This window comes from Zonotrichia albicollis, chromosome 6 (genome assembly GCF_047830755.1).
Source record: "Zonotrichia albicollis isolate bZonAlb1 chromosome 6, bZonAlb1.hap1, whole genome shotgun sequence".
Lineage (NCBI taxonomy): Eukaryota > Metazoa > Chordata > Aves > Passeriformes > Passerellidae > Zonotrichia > Zonotrichia albicollis.
The window spans coordinates 52245021-52270037 of NC_133824.1; the positions used below are offsets into that span (position 1 = coordinate 52245021).

Here is a 25017-nt window from a genome sequence, read left to right on the forward strand (position 1 = left end):
AATACTGAAAACCATAAAAATGCCAGTTTCATGAGTTTTCCATACAAAAACATTTTAGGTGGATTCAAGGGAGCTTTCAGACTGCCCTGTGCTGATGTAACTCAACTTCTGAGGGCTCCATGTTCCATTTCAGCTTCCTGTTACGAGTTTTGCATACATTGCTTTTCATAACTCCATTAAATAAAGGTTTTCCTGCAAGAAAAAAAAAGACTAGAGAACGTCAGTTAAGCAGAATATTAAGATGAAAAGGGAGATCTTGAAGTAATGGGGGGTGGGGTGGGAACCTTTTAATAATAAATATTAGAATTTTCATTTCTCCAAGACTATTAGTCATATCATACCCAAGTTTGATATGGACAACATAGCAGGAGAATGAAAAGGGACATTGTATTTTGGAACCAGAAAAAGAGCTGTATTACCAGATGAACCCTTCCAAAGACAAATTTATAAAATAAATCACCTACTAAAATGAGTTTAAGTCACTTTGACAATAGCACTAGATAATTCAGTAAACGCTTACCTTTTTTTTCCTAAGTAAAACCAAGAAGAAAAAGAAAAAAAGAAATTGTGCTTGTGTGATTTCAAAGATCTGTCAATATTCAGATTTGATAGGATTATTGTAAACTAATCCAGTTTGCTTTATGTGTTTCACGAGTACTGTGAACGTCCCTCTTAAACTGCAGGGAAAATGCCACTAAAAATAGTTCATTTAGAAAGCTCATACACTGAGCTTTCTGGAGTGGACTTTGCATGGTCAGTTATGTGAGGTCAACAGGGAGAACGTTTCCATTTACGTGTATCAGGACAAGAGATTTAATAGCAGAAACAAACTATTTGGAACTTAACTAAAATCTGCGCATCGCTTAGACGCACAGCGTGCTGTGTACACACATCACACACACCCAGGGCAAGCTGTTTGTCCTGTAACTCTTGGCAGGTATAAAATTCCAAATAATGCTCAGTGTAACAGGACTTGAACTGGCTATGGCTGATTTGGCATCTAGGAACTGGTTACATTCATCAGGAGGTGAAGCTTCACAACGTAGATAATGTGGTGGAAGCAATGATTATTCACCACATCAATAACAGGTCTTCAGCATTTGACTGTGGGCTAAGCAAGGCTTTAATAATATCTGCTATGTAACACACTTTTTAAAAAAGCAAATCACAAAAATATTTTGATTTTATGCTGAAATATCACCTGGTTTTCATGTAGAAAAAAATTTTAAATGCACTCCATTTTTTTTGTATTCCAAGGCTTTTACGGGTTTTCAAAGAGGTTAAATACATTTGTTTTCAATTAAATGCATGATAAAGTAGCAAAAGCCAGGTTTCTCCTTTTCTTCATGAGTTCATTTGAAGTTCTTCACATTTGCAATTTATGGCATCTGACTCGGCTACATTGCTCAGCAAGAAGTCAAGAAGAGGACAGCAGTGGTAATTTCTGTCCCATTTCCATCTCTCCAACAGGGTCCCTGCCAAGAAATAAAATTATTGTTCCATGCTAGCTGACAACTTGGTATCCAGGACCCAGTCTTGACCCTTCCCCCTAGAATTTGGATCTCAACTCTCGTTCAAATTCACTCACTCTGCTGTCAGTTGAGAGAACAGCCAGCAATTCTTCCAGCTTGGTCAGCAATTCTCCATTTTTGGCCAGCAATTCTCCATTTTTGGCCAGCATTTCTCCCTGTTTGGTCTGCAATTCTCTGGTTTTGGTCAGCAATTCTCTGGTTTTGGTCAGCAATTCTCCATTTTTGGCCAGCAATTCTCCCTTTTTGGTCAGTAATTCTGTTTGGCCAGCAATTTTCCTTTTTTTTGGCCAGAAATTCTTCGTTTGGCCAGCAATTCTCCATTTTTTGGCCAGTAATTCTCTGGTTTTGGTCAGCAATTCTCCCTTTTTGACCATCAATTCTCCCTTTATGATCAGTAATTCTATGTTTGGCCAGAAATTCTGCATGGTCAGTGATTCTCCCTGTTTGGTCAGTAATTCTCCATTTTTGGCCAGTAATTCTTCCTATTTGGCCAGAAATTCTCCATTTGGCTGACAATTCTGTATGGCCAGTAATTCTCCATTTTTGGCCAGTAACTCTCTCTTTTTTGTCCTCAATTCTCCCTGTTTGGTCCAAGTGGGCAGTCCAGTTCAAAGGATGGCACAGGCCCTGTTTTACCCCTTGCACATCCTAGCAGAGTAGAAAGCCCCAGGGGAATAAATGGAGGGATCTCATCAGCTCCATTGCTTCAAAAAATGCTCCTGTAAGGTTGTGGTGAGAAATGGGAGGGGAAAAAAAAAAAAAAAGGAAAAAGAAAAAAAAGGAAGATTAAGAATCACAGAATCATTCATGGTGCAAGGGACTTGAGGAGTTTGTCTGCTGCCAAGTGCTGCTCGGAGCTGGGACAGCCCTGCCTTGAAGCCTCGTTTCTCCACGGTGAGTTCTTTCAGGTGCTGAGAACTCCAAGGACTGGGGTTCCATAACCCTCCTGGTGCCTTTTTTCAATGTTTAATCATCCTTAATGAACGCTTCTCATCCCGCAACCACCAAAGTTTCCCTTTCAAATTTTTGTCTTTCATTCCCCCAGCACTGACCTCCCAAGGGCCTGCGGGTTCCTCTCACTGTCAACCTCCCACAGGTATTGCAAGGCTCCATCAGGGGTCCCAAAGCTACACAACAAAACGTGACAGGAACACAGGGTTGGGTTACAGAGGGGAAAAACCCCTCAGAAATCAAATCCAATGCTGAATCTTGATTTTGATCAAAAGATACTTGGAATAGAATCCTAGAATCAAGTGAACTCTGTGCTAACTTAAGCCTTCCCTGGGAAAACTTACTGATGTAGGTAATTTACCAGAAGACCTGAATAGCTGTAAAGAGGTATTTTAAGTGAATAAAGATTAAAATCAGACAGGAGTGGGAGCAATTTCTAACAGGTTTGTAGTTTAGGAATTGTCTGATATTCAGCTAATGTTTCCGTTCCTTATGGTGTTTACAGAGCATTCATAAGGACAGGAAATTACCTGAAATTCCAGTGTTATTTTTCTGCCATGCCTTTTTCAAGAAAGATTAGCCAGAAATTTTCAGTTCTATTTTTATTTTCCATATAATTACTTTCTGTCATCATCTTTCACTTCCATGACCACAAGGCTTAGACACCGCAGTCCCTTCCAAGCACAGTAATGCTTTTTGTGTCACTTGATCACAGTACAGGGAAAATAACAAAGGAAAGGGAAAAGGGGAAAGGAAAGAAAAGGGGGGAAAAGGGAAAAGGGAAAAGGGAAAAGGGAAAAGGGAAAAGGGAAAAGGGAAAAGGGAAAAGGGAAAAGGGAAAAGGGAAAAGGGAAAAGGGAAAAGGGAAAAGGGAAAAGGGAAAAGGGAAAAGGGAAAAGGGAAAAGGGAAAAGGGAAAAGGGAAAAGGGAAAGGGAAAGGGAAAGGGAAAGGGAAAGGGAAGGGAAGGGAAGGGAAGGGAAGGGAAGGGAAGGGAAGGGAAGGGAAGGGAAGGGAAGGAAAGGAAAGGAAAGGAAAGGAAAGGAAAGGAAAGGAAAGGAAAGGAAAGGAAAGGAAAGGAAAGGAAAGGAAAGGAAAGGAAAGGAAAGGAAAGGAAAGGAAAGGAAAGGAAAAGGGGAAAGGAAAGGAAAAGGGGAAAGGAAAGGAAAAGGGGAAAGGAAAGGAAAAGGGGAAAGGAAAAGGGGAAAGGAAAAGGGGAAAGGAAAAGGGGAAAGGAAAAGGGGAAAGGAAAAGGGAAGACAAAAGGAAAAGGAAAGGTTATTTCCACTAGAAGCATTTTAAGATTGTTTTTCCCCACGATGGCTTTCATATTCATCACACTGGCAAAATTACAGAAACTAGGCTTTACCTCATAGCAGCTAAACTAAAGAGAATATCTTATTTCTTCTTAGCCTGAGAAATTATTTTTCCTGCCTAGCATAAGCTCCCACATTATAACATTCAATTCTCTTTGAAATTCAAATTAGTTCAACCTTCTCAACTTTGAAGAATCCACCCTGATTGTTGTGAGAGAAATAGCCAAAATCCAGCAAGAGTGCAAATACAGTGGAAGTAAAATCATCTCTTCTTGTTGCCTTTCCATGGGCATTTAAAAAATTACTGTTAACTTTGTTTTAGGGGCTTAAATTTTTTCAATGTTATAGCTTCTTCAAGACTCGCATCCCATCAATTACAGGGGAATTAGATGAGATAGAACAGTCAAAATGGCAAACAAAGCTGGAAAAGTTTGTCAAGTTTGCAAACAGCAAGAAAAATTACACAGATTGTTTTATTGTGCCATGCAAAGCTATTGTATCACACATATCAGACAGGGTGCCATAATGACACTTCTGAGTTTTCACTAAGCATTCATAAGTTAAACATCAAATTCTCTTAAGTTAATTTGTAAAACATAGAAAAGAGTATAAGGCATTTAATGAAAGCCTAAGAGAATAAACCAATTAGAGAATAAAATTTAGCAAAGAAAAACCTTGTAATATTACAAAATATTAGGGGAAAGGTTTCAAAAATAATGCCAGTGCAGTGAAATCAAAACTGCAGGCAGTGAAGGTTTTTTCCTATTTTTTTATATTAACAAAAATTTATTCTAATAGAAATAGTTTGACAAAGTATTCATAGTAAAGGACTAAAGTTCTACTTAATTTGTTTAACTCATAAATGGGTCTCAATTATTTTCCTCTATATGCTTTCTCCTGTTTAGAATGCCTTGAGTATTGAATGGTTATACATAAAATGTAAGAGCATGATGGAAAATCCATCTTGAATTAGTCAAAACACTGAAAATTTCCTGGTCTGAATGAAAGAAATTAGTAATCTTTAGTAGCAAATTTAAATTGTTGCTCATCCTGCAACAGATCAAGGACATAGAAATGTGCACAACAATGCTTCTAAATCTTAGCATAAAAAGACTGCTGAACTCTACCAAACCCAGACCCCAAAAAGAACTCTCCCCTCAGGCCTCTAAAAAACCCCAAAACATCTGATAAAATTCTGAGGGATTACATCAGCTGACAATTGTCTATCCCAACTTGCTGGTTTAGGGCTGATCTTCCTGAGTGATAAAAGAACAACAGGCTGTAATTGTCAAGGTTAGCTACAATCCCAGGCTTATGTACAAGGATTATACACCCGGAATTCTCCTCTGCTGGAGAGGTTTCATTTGGCAATAAAAGATTAAGAGCAACAGCCAGGGGCTCAGCTCTAATACCTAAATCTGAAGATGTTTTTAAAGCACACACATCCAGAACATCCATCCCCTCTTAGTGTAATCCTCTTAGTGTTTTTCTGTACTTCACTGAACCTGAAGCTTCTGAGGATAAAAATATACTGTACCTGGCACCTTTATCCCAAATTTAGCTTCAAAGGGCCCCTCTGGAAGACATCACAATGTGTGATATAGCGTTCATTCCAGGTGCACAACTGTGGATCCTTTCATCCTGTTTTCTAATATCAACGCCAGAACATACAAGCACAATCTCTGTTTTTAAGTTTGTGTTAGCTATTCCTTTCACTATATAACATATTTGAATTTGGAATATTCAAATGTTCCAGATAACAGTTCTGAGATATATTAGACCACTGTAAGATGACAATATGTAGAACCACTTCACAATAAACAGCATTTAAGTGGACTATTTTGAAAAAATTGCTAAGCAAATCACTATTCTGTTTCCAAAATGAAGCTGGGTAAAACTCAAGTCTTCAAGCAGTGGAGGTATTAATCACTCAATTTTCTGCTTGCACCCTTCTTGTGAGGCCTTGTGCAGGCTGCCCTGGAGCAGGGGCTGGGCAGAGCTACAGAATCAAGCAGGGATTGATTCAAAGCATCTCCTCCATGGACCCACCTTGGGCAGCACCAGAGCCCAGCCAGGGCTGCACCCAAGATGAGCCAAAATGGCCCCAAAATGCAGGAGCGCTCCCGGGCTCTCTCCCTGGGATCAGTTCTGCTCCATTTGCACCTTGCAGTTCATTGTCCCATTCCAGCTTTAGCCCAGGCACTCCCACCCTGCTTGTTTTTCTCTCTGCAGCCCACGGGGTTTGTGCTCTGGGGCTGAGATTGGGATCATTTGTCCTTGGTGCCCAGCTGGAGCAGGAATTGTTTTGTCTCCCTGCTCTGTGCACAGAGCTCACCATCCCTGAATGTGAAGCCCAGACCCACACACTAAAGCAGCACAGAATGGGAAAAATAAAAATATAAAAGCCAAAACCTGAGGCATCACTTGCACCCCACTGAGAAGGGCACCCTGCAGCCCCAGTGCCGCCTTCTGAGTTGTACAGTTATGGATTCAAACTGGGAATTCCTCCAAAAGGGATTTTGGTGCTGTGGCCAGGGTGACAAGCGTCTGGGTAGAGACCCTCTGACCAAAACTGGGGACATTCCTCCAAGAGAGGCCAGCTGGCTTCTCCTTTTGGTCAGGAACAGCCATGGAAGGGAGGCTCACCTCAGATCACTCGGGACAGCAACCTCTGGGCAATCCAGCTCCAGCTGTGCTCAGAAATAAACACCAGTGGAGTGCATTGCAGGAACCCTGTCCAGAAACTGACTTCAGGATGAAATTGATAGCTCTTTGCAAACGTGTACTCACCTTATTACTCAGGTAAATACAGAAGCAGCCCAGATAACTCACAGTAGAGAACTACTTTATGCCACCATGGTAATCAGTTCTAGTCCATTACCTGTTCTTAGGGATAAATGGCCTCTTTATTTGACAAGAGTTTAATTTGTACCCAAGAAACATTATGACTACTTGTTGCACACACACAAATAGGAGGTTAAATAATGGTTTAAAAAACAAATTTGCTTGCGCAAATCTCAACTGTTCTTTAAAAAGCCAGCAAGTGAGCAATAGTAATGAAAGACTTAAATTTGGGTTATTACTGTTGTACACAGTTGTCTTTCTTGGCTAGCACTTAAGACTCAAAATGCACATATAACAGGATTTAATATAGATCCTGATTCTGCAAACTCACATACACTTATGGCTGCTTGTTGGGACCACAGAAGCATCATCCTGAAACGGAGTGAGGCTGATCAAATGCCCAGCACTGACTGCTCACAACCTGGATGCCCAAGCACTCACAGGATCGAGGTTGTGCAGAGACAAAAAAAGCACATAAGGCATTAATAAACTCATGCAGCCTCAGGTTTATGCTATTGGTTATTTTTGCTTAAGATACCTTTGAGCAAATGTCAAAACAAGTGTCATTTTGTTCCTTAATTTCCAGTAAGCACTGAATTGAAATAACCTACTGTGCTGTTGTAGCCAGGAATGGAGATAATATTCCTATTTATTGTAGGACACACTCTCTTACAAGTTTAGTTTTTCACCAGATTTTCGTTGTTTCAACAGGTATAAAAATTAGTTAGAACAGTAGAGATTAATTGTTATCAAAGCAGAAGTAACATGAAAAGAATATTTGATAATTACATACTTGAAAACAGGAAAACAAAAAGGGTATTTTCACCGGAGAAATTTTACGGAGTTTGTATTCCTATTTATTGCAGGACATACCCTGTTACAAGTTTAGTCTCTTCACCAGATTTTCATTGTTTCAACAGGTATAAAAAATTAGTCAGAACAGTAGAAATCAATTATTATCAAAGCAAAAACGGAAAAGAATATTTAGTAATTATACACTTGAAAGCAGAAAATAAAAGGCTATTTTCACTGGAGACATTTTATGAAGTTTGTATTCCTATTTATTGTAGGACATACCCTGTTACAAGTTTAGTTTTTCACCAGATTTTCATTGTTTCAACAGGTATAAAAAATTAGAACAGTAGAGATTAATAGTTATCAAAGCAAAAGTAACATGAAAATAATATTTAGTAATCATACGCTTGAAAGCAGGAAGTAAAAGGGGTATTTTCACTGGAGAAATGTTATGGAGTTTGTATTCCTATTTATTGTAGGATACACTCTGATACAAATTTAGTTTTTCACCAGATTTTCATTGTTTCAACAGGTATAAAAATTATTTGCATTGTGGTACATTGTCACCAGCCAGCAATTATCTCCAATAGGGAAATTAATTCCCAAGGGTAGCTTTTTACTCTTTGAATTTTTCCTTTTAAGTCTCTTTTCCCCTGCCTTGCTCCTCTAAGCCCAATTACTCTATTATATCAGAGAACTTTGACAAAGTAGGAATTACTGCACTTGTCACATCCAATCAGCAGATAAAAATGAGGGCTCGGGGAAGCCCTCATATATATATAATATATATATTATATATTTATCAATATATAATATAAATATATCTTTATTTATATAAAATATTTTATATATTATATATAAATATTTATCTTTATTTTTATATATGATTTAATAATATATATTTAATATTATTTATATATTATATATATTTATATAGTCTATATTTAATGTTCTTTAGTAATATAATATATTTTAACAGTAATACATTTTTCATATACCTGGAAAAATCAGAAAAGTAGGAACAAGGTGTTCTCTTTCAATTAAAGGATATTTTAAGAGACTTGTCTGAAATTCATTGATTTGTTTCAGATACAAGTCAGAGCTATGAAAAGACAAATTTTAATAAATCATATTCCATGTATTTTCCTTCAACGTTTTCCACTGTGTACATTTTATTTTGTGCCTAAATGATTCCCACCACACTGGCATTTGTTTTCCTGTTATGGATTTGGGTATTTCAAGCAGAGAATCAGAAAGTAAATGTTTTGGGAGCTTCTTTGGGTTTTTGGGTGAGGAAGCTTTTTGTTTGTTTTTAAATCCTCTTTTTTTAATCTTGTGATTATGTGCTATTTTTGATTTTACTGCAGAGTTATTGAGAAAACAGCCTAACTTAAAAACTAAACAAGACCACTTTTAATTAACTGGGGTGAAATTAGCCAGTATTAGTTGTCAGTTTGGCTTTACAGTGAGATTCAATGGGTTGAAATATAATTTCATAAGACACTAAGAGAAACATAGCAAAATGTGTAAAATATAAATTTATAAGTTGTAAAAAATAGAACAAGTTATTTGCTCGATACATAGATTTCCTTCTGAGTAAACCAATCATGAATTGATGGGAGAGGAGAGACAGAAAAACTGCTTTTGAAATTAGAACACTATAACTACTCATTAAAAATCATATAATAGTCCACCTCTGATTTTCACTGAATTATGAAGTAATAGATTTTATTGGTTTAACCCAGGTCATTTGAGCATGGATGAGGGACTAGCCAGAGCAATCCTTTCCTGGTGTAAGAAAGAGCCAAACTGGCTTATACCAAGTACAAAAGTAAAAAAAAAAATAAATAAATTGTATGTTTCAGTAAGAATCATTTCTGAACAATGACTGGAAGATTTGCCACTGAGTAATTTTTAGCTTATTCTCCAATTCTAATTGATTCTGAATTTACCCAGAGTATTACTGAATCTAGATTTAGGACAGGCTTTAAAAAAAATTTAAAAATCAATTAAATTGATTTTTTAAAAACTCAATTAGCTTGATCACAGCCAGGCTTTTAAAGGTAACTCATTGTCTAAGGATTCAGACAGGTACCAAGGAGCTTTTTCAAAAGTGCCTCATCACTTATCACATTTAATTCAGTTGGAGGCATTTCACTGTAGCACTAAAAATTAACAAACAAACGCCCACAAAAATAAAACAAGCCAGCTCACCCCTCATAGTGTGTCATTTTCATTTAAATGGGAAGGCCTACAAAATTATTTAATTGCTTCTCCTGCATCCTGAACTTGCTTTCATCCAAGATTTTAGGAAATTAACTTAGCTCTGATGCTTTTCTTCACTTCCATTCAGCCTCTGAGTAACAATGAAGACAATTAGTGTATGATTCCATTTCAACTTAAGAAAAAAGCCAAAATATTCAATAATTTGATTTAATAGCTCTGAGGTTGATAAAAAAGACGCATTTCAAAAGGTATTTGGCCTATTTTTTCTTTTTAATATTTAAAACTGAAAAAAAAAAGGAATTTTATTTCTGTGTGGCAAACGGGAGACTCAAATCCATGTACAAAGTTTCTGCACACCTCAGAAGTGGTCTCTTCACTGTAAAACCTCACAGCCCTGGCTTTCTGAAGTTTATTTGTGCTCCAGTACAATTGAGAGCTTGTAATTTTTCCTCTGGAAATATGAAGGGTATTTTAATATCACATGATATTAGACAGAAATTTGTACATAACTAACACTTTCTTCCACTATCCCATTGACATGTCACTTTCTTCAAGTTGTAATGATTTTACGGCTTTTCTTAGCTAAAAGCATTACTAAAAAAAATCACCAAAATGTGATTTCTCCCTGATGGTAACTTCATGCAGATTTCGCAGATCAGGTTAGAGAATCCTAATAAAAAATAATTGCGAACAAATCCAAATAAAAAATAATCAAGCAAACAACACAGAATGAGTCTTTACAACTGGTTTTAGTTTATGGTCTTTACAACTACTTTTAGACAAGAGCCTAGAAGCTTCTTGACGCGACAAAGACACATAGCACAGCAAAGAATTGATAGTGCTTGTATATTTATCCTCAGGAAATCGATGAATCTGTGCAAATAAAAGATACATTGAAGGAAATAAACTACGCTAAGGACGTAACACAGCTCGGATGCATCCCGAGGAGGGAAAGGAGAAAGCTTTGGCAGCCCAATCTTTATAAAGGTTTACCAATTTAGCTTGCTTTCTGCTCTTATTGGTGCTTAAGAGGTTAAGACTTTATTTGTGAAAACAGAGCGAGAGGGAGAGAGAGAGAGAGCGGGCGGGGGAATCGCGTTGTCTGCAGCTTCCTAAGTCTTGCTTAAGATCCTTTTCAATTACCATCCATTTCTCCTTTAAAAAGGGACAAAAAAACGGAGGAGTGGAAGCGGGTCAGGGCAGCGTGTGACAATGACAGTGTGATGGGCTCGGGCCCCCCGTGGCGTTTCCATCTGCTATCATTAAGGTGACTACTCAGACATGAAAAAATCCCTCTCGCTGCGCTGACAGGCACACATCAACAACTATGACAAGGCATTAGGACAGAAAGTACGAGACGGAGAGATGTCATATCCCGCAAAACAGCTCCCTGCCTCAAAACGGGAGCGCTCGGATTTTATCGGAATTTCAAAATCAAAATCCAAGGGCTTTTACCTGCGGGGTTATCAAACTTCCCCTCGCATTAGTTTGACAACGAGGATGCGGCTGACAGCCACAGGCACACTTAGCTCCTACCTGGAGTCTCTACCACAAAAGCCCCAATTTTTAAACGGCTTTCTCTTTTCTTCGATTAAAGCGGAGCTTTAATTCCTGCCCTTTTCCCTCCGGGAAGGAAAGGCCTGGCAGTTTGAAGCTCGTCAAGCGCCGAATCCTACAGTGACGATAATGATAAAAAATCAACTAACAGAGCGATATTTTAACTTCCGTGATAAACCAGCCCTGCTTCCCGGCGGGACAAGCAGCTCCTGGGATCCCTGGCTTCCCGGGAATTCCGGACAGGGGTCGAGCCGGGAGAGGGCCGAGAGGCGCGAGAGGGCCCGGCAGGGGGCGTGCCAGGACCGCTCCGCTCCCGCCGCTGCTCCGTGGAGCTCCACGGGGCCAGGCCCGGCTCCGCTCCCGCCGCTGCTCCGTGGAGCTCCACAGGGCCAGGCCCGGCTCCACAGCCCCACTCCACAGCGCCAGGCAGGGCTCTATACCCGGCTCCACAGCTCCAGGCCTGGCTCGTGGACCTCCACAGTGCCAGGCTCGTGGAGCTGGCTCCACAGCCTGGCTCCACAGTCCCGCTCAACAGCTCCACAGCACCAGGCCCGTGGAGCTCCACAGCCCAGCTCCACATTCCCACTCAACAGCTTCACAATGCCAGGCCCATGGAGCTCCACAGCCCCACTCAACAGTGCCAGGCCCAGCTCCACAGCCATGCTGAGCCCCTGGCGCAGCCCAGTCCCAGGACAGGCATAGTGTCACTGCGTGGCCAGTCACCATAGCCTGGCTCCACAGCTCCAGGCCTGGCTCCACAGCCCGGCTCCTCAGCACCAGGCTCTTGGAGCTTCACAGTGCCAGGCCCATGGAGTTCCACAGCCTGGCTCCACAGTCTCGCTCAACAGCTCCACAGCGCCAGGCCCATGGAACTTCACAACCCAGCTCCACCGCACCAGGTCCATGGAGCTCCATAGCCCCACTCAACAGTGCCAGGCCCAGCTCCACAGCCGTGCTGAGCCCCTGGCGCAGCCCAGCCTCAGGACAGGCCTGGTGTCACTGCACCCGCCATCCCACACCACGTGTCCCCTGCAGATCCCGCTGTGCCATCACAGTGCTGCTAACAGGACAGTCCCTCCACGCTGGCCATGCCCCAGCCCAGCCAGCGCTGCGTCCCCAGAGCTGCGGCAGCGAGGCCAGAGGAGCCCGCGGAGCTGCTGGGAGGGCGCAGACAGGCTGGGAGTGACGGGGCTGTGCCAGAGAAGAGAGGGCTCCAGGCAGAGCTTGCGGCACATCCAGTCCTGAGAGCTGGAGAGGGACTTTTGACAAGGGGAATGGCTTTAAACCTGGAGAGGGGAGGTTCAGATGATCTCTTAGGAAGGAATTGTTCCCGGTGAGGGTGGGGAGGCCCTGGCACAGCGTGCCCAGACGTGCTTGCCCCATCCTTGGAAGCGTCCAAAGGCTGGATGGGGCTCTGAGCAACCTGGGACAGCACAAAGTGACCCTGGAACAAGATCAGTTTTAAGATACCTTCTAATCCAAAACATTTTATAATTCTATAAGTATCTTAAATCCTCTAAAATGATTCTTTGTATCTCAAATCCTCTAGGATGATTCTTTGGTTCTCAAATCCTTTAGGATGATTCCTTTGGGTCTCAAATCCTCTGGAATGATTCCTTTGGGTCTCAGATCCTCTGGAATGATTCTTTGGGTCTCAAATCCTCTAGAATGATTCTTTGGGTCTCAAATCCTCTAGGATGATTCTTTGGTTCTCAAATCCTTTAGGATGATTCCTTTGGGTCTCAAATCCTCTGGAATGATTCCTTTGGGTCTCAGATCCTCTGGAATGATTCTTTGGGTCTCAAATCCTCTAGAATGATTCTTTGGGTCTGAAATCCTCTAGAATTATTCTTTGTATCTCAAATCCTCTAGGATGATTCTTTGGTTCTCAAATCCTCCAGAATGATTCCTTTGGGTCTTAAATCCTCTGGAATCATTCCTTTGGGTCTCAAATCCTCTAGAATGATTCTTTGGGTCCTAAGTCCTCTAGAATTATTCCTTTAGATCATAAATCCTCTTTTGCCTCTCTCTTCTGACTAAAAGGCAATTTCTTTGCAGCTACTGCACTCTCTTGAAGCATGGTTACTTCTAATTTGAGTTTTTTCAGTCTCATCTCCCTTTCTGCTCTACCTGCTCACAGACTGAGTTTCAGTATGTTCTTCACATCTTCACCTTCATAACTATTGTATAAGACATGTGAAGAATCAGGTTGGAAAAGTGATGCTTTGGGGTTTTTTACTTAAAATAATTTGAGAGAAGGGGGCAATAATATGTGGATGAGGTGTTAAAGACAGACTACTTAAACTTATTTGTCACTAAAAGAAATATATGTATGTGTAATCATGTCCACCTTATCTAATCACACCCCATTTTACCACTTAATTAAATTTTCTCCTAGTCACACTTAGCAGAGGCACATTGGGAACAAATGTGGCAAGGCTTTTGGGGTAGAAAAATATATTAAATTTATATTTATATAAAATATAAATTCTTATTTGAGCTCAAGAATGGAGAGTATATATAAACACACATTTAGGCTTCTGTCTTTAAATAATCCACCCACATGTTGATGCTAAGTATTGGATATTAAACATTGGACATTAACTAGACACCAAACAATATTTTCCATATTGATATGCCAATTTTCTTGGTATTCCGATACCTATGAATTAATCAATGTTAATTAATATTAAGTTCAAATCCATATTTGAAGTATGTAATGATTGCATGGAAAGATAAAGATAATACTATAATAATAAAAATAATAAAGATAATAATATAAAAATAAAAATAATAATACCCTAATAGCTGATGTTTCATTTATTGCTCACTTAATCTTTTTGCTTTTTCAGCCTGTAGCAATATGAAAAAATGCATTTTATTGTTTGAAATCTGAGGTTTTCTACAAACACATTTCTAAGTTTAGTTCAATCACTAAGTTACATATTTTAGATATATGGAAGACAAAGTAAAAAAAAAATGGAATGTGCATTTCCCTCCATCCAGTTAGATAATGGAGGCATGCCAATTTAAATTTCAGTAACCACAACAGCTACTTCAGCCACCAATTTAAGATGGGTTCTGGTTTCATGTAGCAGAAATGAGATTTTAGAAGTCATCCAGTCTAAAGTAGGGGTTTAGGATTTTTCTGTAATCTATAGGCTGAGATAAACACCAGCCTGAGCCTATTCACACTGGTTTTATGATAAACAAGGCATTTTCCATCATTCTCTCTTTTTATTGAGAATAAACAGCTCAGCTTCCTAGTTTATATCAGGAATCTCACTGCTATTAGCAGGAGCTAACATCCAACCAGCCATCATGGTCTCTTAGGGAGGATTTCAGCATAAATTTCAATGCAAAATCATTTCCATGGAAAAATATTGACACTATTCTGATTATAATGAAAACCTTGGAATGGGATATATGACATAGATAGGAAAAGCATGAAAGTACCCCTTTAAGACTGACAGATTAATTCTTAGAGGTCCAAGGCTTAAAGGAAAAACAGTTAGTTTTATTTTTGATGAAATAAACTCAGGAAAAAAAGCAGGAGAGAAATCTACATCTAGCACAGGAAACCCCTGAGGTAACAAAGAAACACGTGCAGCATTTGAACAGCCACATCTCCAGCAGCAGCCCAAAGGATGGGAATGCAGAAATCCTGGACATCAGATTTAGTGAGGAACTGAGGCAGAGCTCCCAGCCAGTGTGAGAATTCCCTTGTGGGGAATTTTGAATGAGTTATAGATGGAATCTTTGAGTTGTTTTTGATGATGGGGTTTATTTTTCTTATCTTCTGCATAGGCAGGAAGGGTGAGTTCAGCTCACACCTTCACTGCATGGCTCAGAAGGCCACAATTACAAGACATTTTAAGGAGTTATTGACCAATAAAACACTGCCAACAAGGGTATTTATGGTTTTGACCCAATCCTTAAATATTTCATCACCCATGTTACAGTGTAAGCTTTCTTAGCAATCATGTTATGACACACAAACCTACAGTGCTGCAATCTAAATTCCTTTTTTACCTCTGTAAAAAGGTATTTATTTTTTCTATATCTTAAACTCTGAAACTCTGAACTTTACTTAGCTCAATGTGTCTCTGGTTTAAACTATAAATTCACATTCTGGCTTCCAGCACCTGGGTTTGGGAGCCTTTTCCAAGGCCTCAGATCAAATCCTGGGTTTAATTCTAAGCTTTGGAAGCCTTTTCCAAGGCCTCAGATCAAATCCTGGGTTTAATTCTAAGCTTTGGAAGCCTTTTCCAAGGCCTCAGATCAAATCCTGGGTTTAATTCTAAGCTTTGGCTTACAAACCCAAAGTCCTGAGAGTTCTCTGCATTTCAGGTTCCAATAGGCCAACTTGGAAGTTTGGGACCATGGAGTGGGAGGACACGGCAGCTTTATCATTTATGGACAGAGGGCTCCAACCCTCACCTACTTTGAACGGGAGCTGAGAGCTGAGCTGAAGAAGACCTGTATTGGAATATGAATCCCAATATTACCAGTTAGATTGTGCCTGGGCCAGTCTGACCCTCGCTGCTGAGCCAAAGGCGGCATCTGTGGTGTATCACCCCAGAGACACCCTTAGCTTGCTGATGGTTTCAGCTGGGCACTAAACAAGTCCAGGCTTGTTAGGGACTCCGTTTACCTTAGGAAGAGGCTTCAGGCGAAGGTGAGGACAAAGGAGGGATTCTGCTGGAGGGTTCAATATCCAGAGGTTTATTCCATGGTTAAAGATGTCTGAATCTTGGGAATCCAACAGAATACCGAGCACATGGCCTGACTCACCTTTTAAGCTCAGGGGGAGGGGAGGGGACAGGTGAGCCACCAACCAGGTGGGGGGGCGGGGTCTCAAGGCACGAGGGACACCTAGACAGGCCAATGACCTCTGGGCCTGAGTGGCATCCTTTGAACTTGACCAACCACACGATGCCTTTGCTGGAATGTTAAGCCTGATTGACAGGACTCGCTCAGCATGGGGGCAAGGGGGAAGGGAGAGGCATGTAGGCACACCTGGGAAGGGACCCGGGACCCGGAAGTGTAAAACAGGACATTACAACACACTACAACAGACCTGGATGCAAAGCAGGCCACTGAAACCTCCAGAGGCATGTCCAGTTTATTATTGTACTCTGAACAAGGGGATGGAAAACTGGTGGAGAGAAGGGAGAAGTAAAAGGGGAGGAGAAGCAACTCTCAGTGGGAGTGGGTATGGGATTGCCAAATGCCTCCTTGTCTCCTTGCTAGACAAAGCTGACTTTTTCCACAGTGAGCGAGGCTGGCAAGCATTGAAATGCTACCAGACCAAGAAGAGTTGGAGCAAAGGATGAGGGGGAATCAAGGGTGTGTTGATAAAAGCAAACACAGAAGCAAGGAAACGTGCAGGGGAAGATGGTACATGTTGCACTCGGAATAGTAAAGGAGCTGACATGAACTTCAAGAAACCATCAAGAAAAGATCAAAGTGTAAATAAGATCATAGAGGTCCTGCTTTATTTTTACAACTTGTTTTATGTGTCTTTTATGTGTGGAGAAAATAAATAAATAATCTTTCCTTTGAACCTTAATAAAGTCACAGATCCCAGGAACAGAAGGGCTGAGAGGTAGCAATCCCTGTTGTTCCAACAAGAGAAACAAGGGGTCTGTCCGCAGAGACTCCTCCTGTGAAATGTGGGATCATTCACCTCCAAAAGCACGGGCTGCACTGACTCTGAGTGCAGCACTGGCTCTCCATAAAAAGGAATGTTTACTCAAGCAGATAAAAGCAGAACAAATCAGGCATAATTGGAAAAGCAAAGCAGCAAGTTTGTTTTTTCTGAAATGAGTGTGTACTAATGTGATGGATTCTTTAGTACACAAAAGCTGTAAAGGGACAGGTATTTGTCAAGGTATCTTTCCAAGGGCAGGATTGTACTTCTAGTAGACATTGGGGTTTATTTAGGAATCTCTGGGCAACATTCTGAGTACAGCCACCTTTGTGGGCTCTGAGTTGAGCATCTGAGGATGATGAAGATTAAAGCTTCTGGATTGTTTATATGAAGGTAATCTCTGCTCCTCAGCACACCTTATCAGTTTCACACCATGGACGTGCCATGTGATTCTCCTGTTTGCTGTCCAAAAATAGCCATCTAGGATTTCATAACCTCCAAATTATTTCACCCTCTGAGATATGAGAAGCATTTGGAAGTTCTGGGTTTCTGTTGAGTGTGAAACAGGTTTGTCTGAGTGTGCACACCCTTCATATCTCCATCCCCAGCCCAAGCAAAGCCAGATACTGCTGGCAATCAGTAGTGGCCACAATCCAGCACACAATGTTGTGTATCATGCACCATGATTTTGAGCAGATCTACTTAAAACCAGCCTGATACCAATGGCCTGCAAGAATTTGACTGTAAAGACTTCCACTCTTTACAGTATTGATAGGACAGAATTGATATTATTAATATACTATAATAAATATAATAAAATTAATATACTATAATATACTATAATGTACTATAATATACTAGAATGTAATATACTATACTATAATATAATATACTATAATGTAATGTAATATAATATAATATAATCCAGTATAAATATGTATTATTATATAATGTCATCCAATATAATTATATATTATTATCATATCATTATAATATATAAGTATGTTATCATTATATCATTACAATATATACTTTATTTTAAATACTATATATTATATTCTATATTATAATATAGAATATTATATACAATATGATTATATAACATAATGCATCATAATATATAGTAATAATAATAATAATAATAATAATAATAATAATAATAATAATAATAATAATAATAATAATAATAATAGAGAAATCAAATTAAACTACAGAAGTCAGGCATGTAACAATTGCTTAGCAAAACAATTTTTAAAATACTGTAATTTTGAAAATCAGCCACTCTGCAAAAATACTGTAACAATGGGACCCTGGACTGTGGAAAGTGCTTTTCCATAAAAACAAAACAAAGGGACAAGCAGAATGAAGCAAAGAATGAAGCACTGGTGAAGGGATGAAGAGCCCACAACATCACAAAGACAGTATTTTAAAAGTACAGCTACAATTTCTTTCTGATATTATCACATATTCTTGTTGAATTCAGCAAGAAGCTGCTTTCCAATATCTAAAAGTATTTGCTTTTTAGATTATTTTATCCCTCTCAACAGATCTCATTTAGTGTATGCTGTTTATTATAATTGACTCAGGAGGTCTCATGTATCACTTTTCAGTTCACCTGGGCTATTTTAGACAACCATTTAATTTTTTCACCTGGCTAAAATAAACATTCCCACCTGATTCTGAAGAAGCACAAAACAGAACTACTGACAAAAATGACATTCATAACTAGTTATACTCAAACACAGATATAACCCTGAATGCAATTAAAAAATTAATTTTGGACATAATTTTGTGGTTTGCCAGAAATGAAAAGCACTCCCAGAAAGAAAAGCGAAATTTGTCATGAGCTTAAAGAGATTTTAAGAGCTCCAGGAATTGAGACAGATCTATCAACTGCTTTTGAAAAAATTTAATTTTTAAACTATAGCTAGAATGACCACTAGCTAGCTCTTATGAATTATGGTGCTTCAAGAGCAGTTTGACCCAAATTTAAATTCTTTAACATATCTATTAATTCTATTTTCCCCGTATTCATACCTGAGCATAGATCAGACTGGAGCAGATTCTACCAGGCTTCCCTAGAGCCAGATTTTACTGATCCAACAATGACTAAGGAAAGACATCTACTTAGAGAAAATAAGAAAATTTACACAGAAGCTGCAGTCTGACCAACTTTGACAAAATCTGAGTCTGTAGTTTACAGATGTCTCTGCATGAGAATTGCCTACAGAATAGGGAGTCCTATCAGAACTACCACAAGAAGAAAGCATTATGGTTATCATGAATGTGTAAATAATTTACCACTTTCATAAAAGCTGTTCAATGAAGAGGCACAAAAAAGGAAATACAAATTTTCAAAACTGAACACGTTCATTTCTGGATACAAAATTCCAATTAATTAAGAAAGTGATGTTATATGAACATCTGGCTAGACAAGGGATGGAATAAAGATTGGTTTTTTACCACAAAACATGCTGGCTATGTCAGGAATGAGCTGAGATAACCTGGCAGGAGATCAATCAGCTGCTCTCTGACTCAGAGCATGTTGAGAGGGGCTGAGCCCATCGTGGTCCTTGACTACCTACTGAGGAGAAGTGCCAGGGCAGGCTTGTACCAGGGGCTGGTTCTGGCTCCTGGCAGGGTTCTCCTGCACTGCAGAGGATTTTCCTGCACTGCAGAGGTTTCTCCTGCACTGCAGAGGATTTTCCTGCACTGCAGAGGGTTCTGCTGGATAGCAGAGGGTTCTCCTGTACTGCAAAGGGTTCTGCTGCACTGCAGAGGGTTCTCCTGCACTGCAGAGAATTTTCCTGCACTGCAGAGGGTTCTTCTGCACTGCAGAGGGTTCTCCTGCACTACAGAGGGTTCTCCTGCACTGCAGACGGTTCTCCTGCACAGCAGAGCAGTGCCTGGGTCTCAGATGTCTGAGCACAGCTCTCCCTGGCACAAGGGACTTCACCATGCCTCTGATGTGGGACAGCCCTGTGGGAATCCCAAGGGTCAACAACCAAAGCTGTAAAAACCCTTTTTTTTTTCACCCAGTGAAAACCTAAAATCACTTAATGCTGAATGAGAGAATACTTGAATTTAAAGTCATCACTTAGTCTTTCCACAATAGCTCTGGGTTGATTCTCAGAATAATTTCCCAGTTCTTTTCTGTTAATAGAGAAGTTCTTCCTCTGTGCCTTCGTCGCCTTTGTGTACCTGCAAAAATATATGCAAGAATGCATATTAAACAATTAATTCTCAGTAATCATCTGGCTGCATCTACCCTTTAATTTAGATCTAGAGAAACAAGCATCTCAGGCATCCCCACTTTCCATACTCCATTTCTCCCTGCAGTCTTGGCACTGCATTCCTTTTCTCTGAGCAGCAAGACACCTGACATTATCCAACCACAAATAAGATATTCTTATCAGATATTCTTATCAGATATTCTTAGATCACATGTGAGCCAGCCAAACACGAGCTACCAAACTGCTCTGAGTGCTGCAGGACCAGCAGCATTCACTCCTTGGCTCTCTGGAGCCTCTGGGTGAGTCTCTGCTGGACTAAGATGCTCTCTGAGAACTCCTAGAATTTCTCCAGGACTTTTTGGCTCAAAAGAAATTAAGGATGGACTTGAAAATGCCATAGATGTTGATACTGAAAGCAAAACTTGGCATTAAAATATTCTTAATATTACAAAGTTTTATACTAGTGTATAAAAAATTACTAAGTGTAAAGAGGCTTCTTGTTCATAAGATAGATGTTATAAAGTATGTCAGTTGCATGAGCCTAACATCCCTTAAATATAGAAGATATTTTGCAAATTTTAACTTCTGTACCTCATAGTTTAGGCTCAGAACAACTATTTCCTTTTCGTATGAAAAACTACATAATGGTGTTTTAAGCAGAATGACTGAAGCAATGCAAGGCCAACAGAAATTCAGAGCTTTCTCTGTATGAGTACTGAGCTTCAAATTATATCTTTGAATATTTATAATAGAATATAGTATAATATAGTATGACAGAATATAGTATGACATAATAGAATATAGTATAATACGATATAATAAGATATAATACGATATAATATGATATAATACAATATAATAAGATATAATAAGATATGATATGATATGATATGATATGACATGACATGACATGATATAATATAATATAATATAATATAATATAATATAATATAATATAATATAATACTATATAATATATTATAATATAATACTATATAATATAATTAAATAACATAGTATAATATAATACAAGGTAATGCAAATAATATAATATAACATGATATAACACATTCAATATTTTATATTCAAGTATAAATGCTGACATCTTTGGATTTTTTATAGATAAGGATTACTGCTGTGCACAGAAATGCCTTTCATAAGTGCAGTGGTCACACTTTGCACCTTTTTTTAAATTTTCAAATTTTTTTTTACTTTCCCAACCTACCAAAATGGGAAGTACATTTCAGTTGAGTGCACCCTGTGATTTTATGTTGCATCACTTCCCAAAAGACAGGCACAGCCACGCTTTAGACCAGCACATCTCAGAGCCTGAAATGTCTCAGAACTGAAAAACAAGGACCAGCCTGACCCAGGACCTTCTGCAGCCCAGACCAAAGGACCCAAAGGAATATCTCCAGAGAGAAAATAATAAAAAAAAAAGTGTTAAAAAAACAGTATATCATACTATATTATACTTGGGGAGTGTCTCATGCAAGCACTAGAGTCCAATATGGCTGTGTTATTGCCACAATAATCCATGTACTGAGACCTCTGTTACTTTTAACATTTCACTTAATAAAAGGATTCTTTTAAGAGAGGGAAAAGAAGTATTGAATCTAAGCAATTTATTTTTCTTTCTAGGTCTCTATTTTCCCTTCAGATTACAACATCCAGGAAGAAGAAAAAAAAATTATATAAAATTAATCCATCTACTGCTAGACAGAGCCTAATGTATTCAGAAAAGATCCAGACTATTTTCTATATCAATGAGTGCATAGAACAAGAACACAAAAAATCTAGATTTTTAAAATGTACTTTTTGGTTCAGAAGAAAATTTAAACACTTTAGTCCTTCAAATATGCCTGACTGTTTAAATCCCTTCCTATAGAACAAACTCATTTAAAGTAAAACTTGTTTAAGGGACAATTTTCTGTAAAAGGTGAAGTACACAACCCAAAACAGGCACACAGATCACACAGAAAGTTTATTCTTCAGAGATAACCATATAGATAAAGTGAAAATTCAAGTTTACAATCTTCCAGTGTATTTCAGAACTGGAAACCATGAAAGTGGGATGGAAACCATTTCTTTGTTGTTTTCAATTAGAGCATACCCTATACTATACACACATTTGTGTGTGCATTAAAACAGAAAAAGTGAACTCCATTTCCAAGTGGAAGTCTGTATTCTTTCAGCGATACGTTCCAAGTTTACCTTTTCAGTTGGAATTGATAACTATTATTATTGATGCCTTAATGAAGGGATGAGACTGTTTTTGGGCTAAAAACCATTTATTGCTCAGATAAACATCCACCTCAGAGGCTGTGAGATTTTAGAGGAGCAAGAACTCAGCCATAGCTCAGAGTAGTCCCAAGTTTTTTCATTACAAGACAATACAGAACTTTCTAATCCAGTGGAAAGCTGCCACAAAGTTTATTTTGTTTTTCTAAGCTATCACCTTTAATTCATTCTGCTGCACTGTGGATACTTTTATCCCATGGACTGCTATCACATGTGCTTCTATTGTAAACTCTGAGCTTACTCTATGCTATTACTTTACTGCCCTAAAAACCATTCCCCATTTATCAATTCACTTTCTCACTTACTTAAGGCATATTCTTACTCACAACTATAGAAACGTAAGTTAATGATTTTTCTGCTTTATGTCAGTGTACTTTTATTTTTACATCAACCCAAGCTTCTTCCAGGGCTGCAAATCAAATCCTCCAGTATCTGTGGAAGTTTCTGTCTTTCCATTTCCTACAATCAGGAGAATCAGGCCATTGCAGGGAAATGCTAATCAAAATGTAAAGTCAGTGCAATAATTACATGAATGAAACTTGGTGAAGAATCCCAGATAAGCAGTGCAGACCTTGCTACATGAAGAACAATGAGGTTTGGTACTAAAACTAAACTGGGACACTTCTGGGTGTTTGGAATTCACCTAAACCTCTCTATAAATACACAGAAGTATAAAGTAGTATAAATACTATCTAGCTATATCTATCTATAAAAATAATATCTACTTATAAATTCTATCTATACAGTATAACTATATAATTCTTTTTAATGGCAAACTAAAGATGCTTTGTATGGAAATCAGAGCCAAAGCACCTGATCCCAGAGCCAAAGCAGGATCCCTGCTCTCCACACCAGGATCCCTCCTCTCCAAAGCACCTGATCCCTGTTCTCCAAAGCCAGATCCCTGTTCTACAAAGCAGGATCCTTACTTTCCAAAGCAGGATCCCTGCCCTCCAAACCAGGATCCCTGCCTTCCAAAGCAGGATCCCTACTTTCCAAACCCAGATCCCTGCTCCCCAAACCAGGATCCTTACTTTCCAAACCAGGATCCTTACTTTCCAAAGCAGGATCCCTGCTCCCCAAACCAGGATCCTTACTTTCCAAAGCAGGATCCCTGCTCCCCAAACCAGGATCCCAGCTCCCCAAACCAGGATCCCAGCTCTCCAAACCAGGATCCCAGCTCTCCAAACCAGGATCCCTGTTCCCCAGACCAGGATCCCTGCTCACCAAACCAGGATCCCTGCTCTCCATACCAGGATCCCTGCTCCCCAGAGCAGGATCCCTGCTCCCCAAACCAGGATCCCTGTTCCCCAAACCAGGATCCCTGCTCTCCAAACCAGGATCCCTGCTCTCCAGAGCAGGATCCCCATTCCCTGCAGACATGAGCTCATGTCTTGGCATCCCAGAGCATCCCTGGCCCTTCTCACCCCCCAGCCTGTGAGAGCAGGCTCGGGAGGATTACAGGGGCTGTGCTGCACAGCACTTATGACAGGAATGCTCTGGGAGCCCTGCTCCTCCTTTATCTCCCCCTTTCCTGACCACACCAAACGCTGCTCCACCTGTGGCATGGTTTGGTCATGTATGATCTGATTAGAGGCAGTCTGCACACACACAATGCTCCATTCAGTGGGGTTTGGGATGGAGAGCCAGATGTGTCTGTGCTGGGCAAGTGGTTAGACAAGAATTTACTGGGGGCTGGAGGGAGGGGAATGCACAGTGAAATAAACTTTTTACCTTTTTTGTAACATACTGAGGAATAACTATGAACCAGACAACAATGGCATAAAGGGCAGCCATAAATCAGATGTCAAATTTGCCCCAAAACCCAATAAATAACATCTCATTTAGCAGCTCAGCTCACATTTCCTCATCCACCCACCCACCTTTTATTTTATTATTAAACAGCTCACCCTGTGAGGTGTTAGCGACCTGAATAATCCTTATTATTATGGGAGTTTTCTTCATTTTCTATGGAAAAAATTCTCAAGAGAAAGACATTTTGAAAACACACATGTTGAGACTGGTTGTTGCAACACACAAATCTGATGGAAGGCATTTTTATAATGGGATATATTTTAAATACATTTAGAAAAAATTACAATTGCAGTACAGTGATTGAACGGGAGCATGCACATGATATTTGAAACAAAAGCTTTTAAAACCCTATTCCTACTAAAGTCAATAGCAGGGTTCTCTTGTGAGACATAATAAGTCCAAAACTGTAGTGCTGATGTTTGTGTAAAATACATTTGATTCAATCTGGGATTCTTGTTTATAGTGTGCAATATTTTTCAGCATATTACAATGCTGATGTTTGTGTAAAATACATTTGATTCAATCTGGGATTCTTGTTTACTATGTGAAATCTTTTTCAGCATATTACTATGTCTCCATCATAAATACCTCAAGAGACTACAATCCTAAACCAAAACAAAAATCATAAATGCTTCTTGATGGTGGGTTTTTCTTATTGATCACTTCAAGCCTTCCAAAGACTGAATGTTCACAGAAACAAAAAAAGCAAAGCAAAGTTTCCTACCTGCTGAAGTGAACTGCTGGCAGGTAATCTCCTGAACAGTTTTGAGATTAGAAGTCTTCTCCTGAACAAAAA

General features: G+C 39.4%; 1 long non-coding RNA gene across 1 annotated transcript; it reads right to left on the reverse strand.

The window, feature by feature from the left end:
• Window positions 1-605: 605 nt before the first annotated feature.
• LOC141729267 (uncharacterized) lies at window positions 606-25017 on the reverse strand. Its single transcript, XR_012580645.1, has 3 exons — window positions 24946-25017; window positions 19970-20073; window positions 606-2251 (listed from the first exon to the last, which is right to left on the reverse strand). It is a non-coding gene; the product is annotated as an uncharacterized LOC141729267 (long non-coding RNA).